This window comes from Bombina bombina, chromosome 8 (genome assembly GCF_027579735.1).
Source record: "Bombina bombina isolate aBomBom1 chromosome 8, aBomBom1.pri, whole genome shotgun sequence".
NCBI classification, from domain to species: Eukaryota; Metazoa; Chordata; class Amphibia; order Anura; family Bombinatoridae; genus Bombina; species Bombina bombina.
In genome coordinates this window covers 245,875,547-245,884,650 of record NC_069506.1, presented here as the reverse complement: position 1 = coordinate 245,884,650, position 9,104 = coordinate 245,875,547, and positions in this window count along the sequence as shown.

The following is a 9,104-nucleotide window of genomic DNA, read 5'->3' as shown; positions in this document are numbered from 1 at the left end:
TCTCTCTCTTCCCCTCTCTCTCTCCTTCTCTCCGTCTCTCTCTCTCCCCCCTCTGCACTGCTCTCTCCTCCTCTCTCCCTCTCTCACTCCCCCTAGATAGATAGATAGATAGATGATAAATAGATAGATAGACAGACAGACATATATATATAATATAAATAGACAGATATAAATAGATAGATAGATAGATAGATAATAGATAGATAACAGATGATAAATAGATAGATAGATAGATAGATAGATAGACAGATGATAAATAGATAGATAGATAGATAGATAGATAGACAGACAGACAGACATATATATATATATATATATATATAAATAGATAGACAGATATAGATAGATAGATAGATAGATAGATAGATAGATAGATAGATAGACAGATATATATATATATAAATAGACATATATAAATAGATAGATAGATCGATAGACAGATAGATAGACATATATAAATAGACAGATATAAATAGATAGATAGACAGATAGATAGATAGATAGATAGATAGATAGATAGATAGATAGATAGATAGATAGATAGACAGATATATATAAATAGACAGATATAAATAGATAGATGATAGATAGATAGATAATAGATAGATAGATAGACAGATATATATATAAATAGACAAATATAAATAGATAGATAGATCGATAGGCATTAGGATTGTACACATTCTGCACACAACTATGAATAGATCGCCTGCTGCACCAATGGTAGCTTCGCCCTGCTACATAGCTACATCAGAACTAACTAGGATATATTTATTAAAAGAAAGAATAGCAGGATGCAAAACAAAGCTCTAGATGAGTGTTTTGTACTCACTAAGAAATGGGGGTCACTGTGACTGAGCGGAGATGGCAGAGACACTATAAATGGATGCATTGGTGAGTACTTCTCTTTTAAGAGTAATGGGTGGACCTGATTCCAACATCTTGTTATCTGTTCTTGGTAAACATTTGAACTCTTAACGGCAGTTAGTAATTGGTAATCAGCAAATACATTTTAAACCTCAAACTCCAAAGTTAACTTTACTTGTATATACAGTATATCTAGTAACCTACCCAATCTGGGGGTCGATCCAATAAAAATCGTCTCCCGCAAAAGCTGGCAACGCCAATATTTGCGCGGGTTTGGTATCCTATATACGGCATAACCTAGAAGTTACGCGCGTATATTTCTGCCGTTGCCCGTAGTTTTTTGGGCCATAGGCAGGTATACCAAACCCGCGCAGTTTGGTATCCAATATACAGTGTAAGGACTTACGTGTGAAAATGGAGAAATCTTACTCCATTTTCACCTCGCCACAAAAAGCAGCCGTAAGAAGCCTTACGCTGACTATTGGAGCCCCGTAACTCTCTAAACTAGCTGCTAAATAAACCTAACACCTAACGCATGCGCAATGTCTATCTAACTGTCAACCGCGATCTGCTAAATAAAACCTAACACCTAACGCATGCGCAATGTCTATCTACTGTCAACCGCGATCTGCTAAATAAAACCTAACACCTAACGCATGCGCAATGTCTATCTACCTGTCAACCGCGATCCCCCGCCGCAATCCCTAATAAAGTATTTAACCCCTAAACCGCTGCCATCTACATAAACTAACCCCCTACTGTGAGCCCCTAAAACCGCTGCCATCTACCTGATCTATCCCCTAATCTGACCCCTTACACCGCCGCCAGCTATATTAATATTATTAAACCCTAATCTAATATCCATAAAGTAATAAACTCTATTACCAGCCCTTAAAAGGGCCTTTTGCGTGGCTTTGCCCCAAAGTTAACAGCTCTTTTTCCCTATAACCTGCCCTCCCTACACCGCCGCACCTATATTAATGGTATTAACCCCTAATATAAGCCCCTTACACCGCCGCCATCTATATTAAAATTATTAACCCCTAATTTAATCTACCTACCACGCCGCCAGCTATATTATCTATATTAACCCTAAGTATATTATAGTTAATATAGTTATTACATTATATATATTAACTATATTAACCCAATTATATTAGTTAGCGCTGCGGAATCTGTTGGCGCTCTACAAATAACCGATAATAATAATAATAATAATAATAATAATATAGTTACTATAGTATTTATATTAACTATATTAACTCTATCTAACCCTAACACCCCTAACTAAATTCTTATTAAATAAATCTAATTTATATTATAAACTAAAATATTCCTATTTAAATCTAAATACTTACCTATAAAATAAACCCTAAGATAGCTACAATATAATTAATAATTACATTGTAGCTATGTTAGGGTTTATATTTATTTTACAGGTAAATTGTTAATTATTTTAACTAGGTATAATAGCTATTAAATAGTTATTACCTATTTAATAGCTACCTAGTTAAAATAATTACCCAATTACCTGTAAAATAAATCCTAACCTAAGTTACAAATACACCTACACTATCAATAAATTAAATAAACTACAAATATCTATCTAAAAATACAATTAAACTAAACTAAACTAAATTACAAAAAACACTAAATTATAAAAAAAAAAAAAGATTACATGATTTTTAAGCTAATTACACCTATTCTAAGCCCCCTAATAAAATAATAAAGCCCCCCAAAATAAAAAAAATTTCCCTACCCTATTCTAAATTAAAAAAAGTTCAAAGCTCTTTTACCTTACCAGCCCTTAAAAGGGCCTTTTGTGGGGGCATGCCCCAAAGAAAACTGCTCTTTTGCCTGAAAAAAAAAAACACAATACCACCCCCCAACATTACAACCCACCACCCACATACCCCTAATCTAACCCAAACCCCCCTTAAATAAACCTAACACTACCCCCTGAAGATCTCCCTACCTTGTCTTCACCACACCGGGCCAAACTCCTCATCCGATCCGGGCGATGTCTTTATCCAAGCGGCAGCAAAGTCTTCTTCTATCCGGCAGCATCTTCCATCAAACGGCATCTTCAATCTTCATTTGTCGCTCCTCCGACGCGGAGCATCCATCCCGGCTGACGACTGAACGACGAATGAGGTACCTTTAAATGACATCATCCAAGATGGCGTCCGTCGAATTCCGATTTGCTGATAGGATTCTATCAGCAATCGGAATTAAGGTAGAAAAATCTGATTGGCTGATTGAATCAGCCAATCAGATTCAAGTTCAATCCGATTGGCTGAACCAATCGTGTAAATTGTGTACATTAAGATTCTTCCAAATATATGTAAGAAATTTAGTATTCCCTCTGGTGAGGGGGTTCGTGCAGTCTAATTGTGGTTGAAGTGGGAAATTAAAGTCTCCTCCCAAGTATATTGGCCCCTTAGAGGAATCCAGTAGTTTGGTGAATAATTTGGCGAAGAATGGTTTGGGAGTGGTATTTGGTGCATATATGGTAACCAGGGTTATAGGCTGGCCATATAGGAGACCTATTAAGCCCAGGAGTCTGCCCTCCGTGTCAGATATCCTATTTAGAAGTGTAAAGGGTAGTGATTTTTTAAGCAAAATGCTTACGCCACATTTTTTGGTGGGGCCTGTGTTGTGATAGTGTTGAGTGTATGTACGGCCTAGATATTTTGGGTAGCTCTTTTTTTTAAAATGTGTCTCCTGGAGATAGATAATATTTGCCTCTCTTTGCTAAATCTGAAAGTGCCTTGGAGCGTTTGCATGGAGAGTTCAGCCCTTTTGCATTTTGGGATAGAATCAATAAAGGGTGTGGTTCCTTGTTATTTCTATGAGCCATAAATCTGGTGTATGTAAATGTGTAAGGAAACGAGTGTAATATATATTAGGTTAGTGCTGCGGTGGAGATGTTGGCAGGCCACTTTCGTACAGAGAGTACACACCTTACCATAGTCTTCATAACTTATTGAAGAAACATTACATAAATATTAAGAACATATTCTGAAAACATTAACAAAAAAAACATCAACAAGATAAACAATACAAACACGTCTCTAAGTCTAATCATAGACATAAATTAGAGTGCAAGTTCTTTGGGGGGGACAAAATCAAAGACGGGACTCTTAATATTATATTATCATTATTCCAGCACATCACCACGTTAAGGCTGGAGGGACGTCTGTCAAAACCTGGGAAGTGGTGGCTGGGTATATGAGGGTGACCTGGGGTGACTTTATACTATGGATAATCACCAAAAAGGTAAAGGGGGAGAAGGGAGGAAAAAAGATCCCCTATCAATGTCACAAGTGTCTTTAGTATTACCTTACATGGGTATCTCTCACCTTCCCAGCTCCATTCGGTCAATAGAAATGTCCACATAGGTCAACCACAAATGTGAGTGACCCTTGCCAGAGTAGGGATCAATGTTAATCTTCATCAGAGTCAGGATGGAAAGGAGGTTTCTGAGGAGATGTATCCCTGTGACCCTTTCCTTGCTTTGGGTCAGATGCTTTGCGTGGCATTTTTGTGTGCCATCGCGTCGAATTGGATTTTATCCTTTTGGGTAACGCTTGAGCAGGGGGTTGGTCAGAAGGTTCTGTCAAGGGTTGATCTATACTCAGGTCCTTGCAAAAGGATGGTATCTTCAGGTGAATGACAGGTGTATCGTTGATCGTTCTGGATCACTATACGTGGACAGGGAAACCCCATCTGTAGGGGATCTTCTTGTTCCTGAGTAAAGATGTGAGCGGGGAAAATTCTTTTCTTATCTGTAAAGTTCTTGTAGAGAGGTCTTGAAAAAATTGTATCACGTTACCTCTAAACTTGACAGGTTGGTGTCTGCGAGATTGGTTGAGCAGCATCTCCTTTTCAAGGAAATTTTTAAATCTAATAATAACATCCCTGGGAGGGGCATTATCAGGAGGTTTAGGCCTGAGGGCCCTGTGGGCTCTTACCCAAAGTATGTCATTCGGGTAAGCAGATTCTTTGATAGAGGTAAAAAGAGATTGTAAATATTCATGGAAATCTTTCGGCAGGATAGACTCTGGAATACCTCTCAGCCTTAGATTTTTCCTCCTGCTCCTATTCTCAAGGTCGACAATCTTGTCCATTAATGTGGTGATTGTTTCTTGATGTGTTGTAGTTTTATCCTCAATTCTGTGGATATCTTCTCTCACTTCCTCGGTCTCTGCTTCCAGCATGTCTACTCTTGAACCTAAATTGTGTAGGTCTTGTTTCATTTCTAGTAGTTCTTCGTGTAGACATGTTCGAAAAATCGTAGATATCTCTTGTTTCGTTGCAAATTGAGATAAGAGCGTTGCAGGAATACTATCGGGTATTTTATGAGGGTGAGGATTCCGCCCCAGGATCTTCCTGGCTTGGCGTAGAAGAGTGCTTATTTTGAGAGAGAATGGGAGATGTTGGGTGTTCTGGAGCAAAAAAGGATGATACAGTATGAGATTTTGCTGATGTGTGTTTCAAGGCTTTTTCAGATTTGGTATGTCTTTTAGCCGCCATCATTGTAATGCTGGTAGTGTGGAGCAATATAGCCTCTATAGAAGCAGGGAATATCTAGCTCTTTGAGAATAAGAGATACTGGAGAGTGTTGGTATGTTTTCCAGCAGTCTGCGTGCAGCACCTTTTGGAGATCTTGTGTGCCAATTAGGTTTTATATGTGCACTGTGTGCAACAAAGGTATATGAGCACGGGGTAAGAAATAACACTATGTCAGAGTTCATCAGCCTTGCAATTCTTACTACTGTAGCTTGAGAACGCCCTGCTTTTTGTTATTTGTTAGTTATATGTTTTAAACAGTTATAGAAGCCTATAATCAGACAGTTGGAGGGTATATCTCTTTGTCAGCAGTTTCTGTCAGAAAAGGAGCAGGTTTCCTTTGTTACAGGTGGGCCCTATATGCACTTTATATATTGCCTGTATAAACACTCTAGAAGAAATTAGGAATGCTTCCTGAGCTCTATAATTTCTTTATTCCTTTCCTGTGGTTTGTAGCATGGGAACAGAGGGGCACCTATCATATATAAAGCTATCTGTTTAGTGTGATAGGTCTTATGTGGATTGATTATTGGTAGCTCTCTTATTGTCAATTCTAATGGCAGTCCCTGTACAGGAATCTCCCCCTTATACTATAGGGCCGGCTCTTCCCTCTGAGTGACTCAGGCCGCAACTATGGCGGGCAGTGTGGTGCCGATGTTGTTTCACTGTAAGTGTGTAGCAGCCCCTGTTACAGACGGTCTGGTAGCTCTACTGCAGTGACCGGGTATTAGGGTGGATCGCCGATTGCGTGTTAGCAGCTAATGGAGAAGGGAGATCTTTACCCTTGTTGCAGAAGCAGTGCTGTTGGAATGGCGCCGTCACTCTGATAGCTCCGATAAGGGAGTTTCCGGTCACACTGAATAGCGATCTCGTTAGGCTGTCCTCAGGGACCGGGTAGTTGTGTCCGGTAAGTAGAGATCAGGAGGGTTGTACCGGTGTAGTTTGTTTAATTAATTGACGCCGGTCAGATGCATCTCAGACAGTTGTAATGGGGTGAAGAAGTGACATGGTGCCCCACGTTCTCTGCAGAATTTCCTATTTTCACAAATGAAGAGGTATAAGGTGATATTGAATGATCAGTCGATGCCTCTTGTATGGAGGCTACTTTTGATCATGTAGTGATATTATTTGGCTCAGCATAACACCTCCAGGTCAGTGGTTTAAGAGCCCTTCTTTGCAGAGCACCGGAGTTACACAGCCATGTTAGCTGCAGCCAGGCTCCGCCCCTATTTAATTGTATTTTTAGATAGATATTTGTAGTTTATTTAATTTATTGATAGTGTAGGTGTATTTGTAACTTAGGTTAGGATTTATTTTACAGGTAATTGGGTAATTATTTTAACTAGGTAGCTATTAAATAGTTAATAACTTATTATACCTAGTTAAAATAATTAACAATTTATCTGTAAAATAAATATAAACCATAACATAGCTACAATGTAATTATTAATTATATTGTAGCTATCTTAGGGTTTATTTTATAGGTAAGTATTTAGTTTTAAATAGGAATATTTTAATGAATAATATTAATATTAGATTTATTTTAATAAGAGTTTAGTTAGGATGTTAGATTTAGATAGGGTATTATACTTAATGTATATATATATATAATAACGATATTAACTATATTAACCCTAATATAATTAGGGTTAATATAGTTATATTATAATATAATAACTATATTAACTATATTAACCCTAATATAATTAGGGTTAATATAGTTAATATAGCTGGCGGCGGTGTAGGGGGATTAGATTAGGGGTTAATACATTTATTATAGGTGGCCGCGGTGTAGGGGGATGTAGATATTAGGCAAAAGAGCAGTTTACTTTGTGACAAAGCCCCGCCAAAAGCCCTTTTAAGGGCTGGCAAAAGAGCTGAATTCTTTGGGGCATGCCCCGCAAAAAGCCCTTTTAAGGGCTGGCAGAAGAGCTGTTACTTTGGGGCAATGCCACACAAAAAGCCCTTTTCAGGGCTATTTGTAGGGTTAGACTTAGGTTTAGTGGTAGGGATAGTTTAGTATTTTAGGGGTTAAATAATTTAATATAGATTGCGGCGGGGTAGGGGGATTAGATTAGGGGTTAATAATTTTAAAATAGATAGCGGCGGGGTAGGGGCTCACTTTAGGGGGTAGGTAAGGTAGATGGCGGCGGTGTTAGTTGCTCACTTTAGGGGGTTATAGATTTAATATAGCTGGCGGCGGTTTAGGGGTTAATAACTTTATTAGGTAGCGGCGGGCTCCGGGAGCGGCGGTTTAGGGGTTAATACATTTTTTATTGTTAGGATAGTGAGGGGGATAGCGGATAGAGGGTTAGACGTGTCGGGCTATGTTAGGGAGGCGTGTTAGACAGTGCGGGTGATTTAGACTTTAGTCAGGTTTTGTAGGCGCCGGCAGTTTCTAACGTGCCGTAAGTCACTGGCGACGCCAGAAATTTGTACTTGCGCAGATTTCTGGACATCGCTGGTTTATCCGACTTACGGCACTTTAGCAACTGACGGCGCCTATATGGGATAGCTCGAGTTGTGAGCTGAAACAGCGGGCGACGCGGGTTCCCTCGCTTGCACCGCAAACTACGCCGTTTATCGGATCGCGCCCCTAGTATATGTGTCTGTTTTATTTAATTAACTTTACCAAGGGGTCCCAGAAAGTATTAAATAAAATTACCCCAAATGTATTGTTCATGAATAATGGTGGCTGCATATCATAGATGTTCTTTGCAATTTCATATTTTATAGTTAATATTCTCTTGAAGGGACATTTAAAGCTTGGGGCATTAAAAAAAGGTATTTAAAAATGATCATAGGTTTCTAGCAAACATAGGATCCTGTGCTCATTAAATGTACACTTTTCCAGGCTCATTTAGGCTGTACATTTACAGCACTAGCTCAGGGAATTGTACATTTCTGCCAATAAAAATAAATACAGCAATAAGCACTATGGGCTCCATGTACTATGCCGTCAATTAATCCGACATTGTAGACACGGATAAACTCGCTGTTACTCGCCGCGGGCGAAATGGTGTCCTCTGTCACTATGTGCTAAAAATCCACCCAGAAATAGAGACATCTAGCCCACCATGAACAGTGGCGGATTATTGATAAATTTGACGCCGAGACTAAGTTAATGTACTTAAATGGCAGTAGAATTGTATGGACAATTATTAACACGTGACATGCATTTTTACATGAGTAGCTAATAGGACATAAAAAATATAAATATTAAAATAGTCAGAATGATTGATAACTAATATGATACTAATTAAAAATATACAACACATTACAGTTTAATTACAGTGGATACATTTGGCGCAATTTATGTACATGGAAATTAAAAAAGACAAATTAGAGGCCACTTATTCTTACCTAGAAGTCATCCTTCGGACATATCTCCGTCCTCGAACTTCCAGTATAAGCCAGTCTGCCTTAAGATGTAAGAATCATGACATGAGCCTGGGTAGTTTGAACGGACACTGATTATCCTCATGTTGGGGTCACAGACCATCTGAACATTCAAGGAATGGAAATGCTTTCTATTCCTATAGATCTCCTCACGAGCTTGAAGTGGTCTTACTGCAACATGGTTGCCGTTGATGGCCCCTAGGACATTGGGCATCCCAGCCATCTTATAGAAATTTGACTTTATAGATTGCCATTCTTCTGGGGTA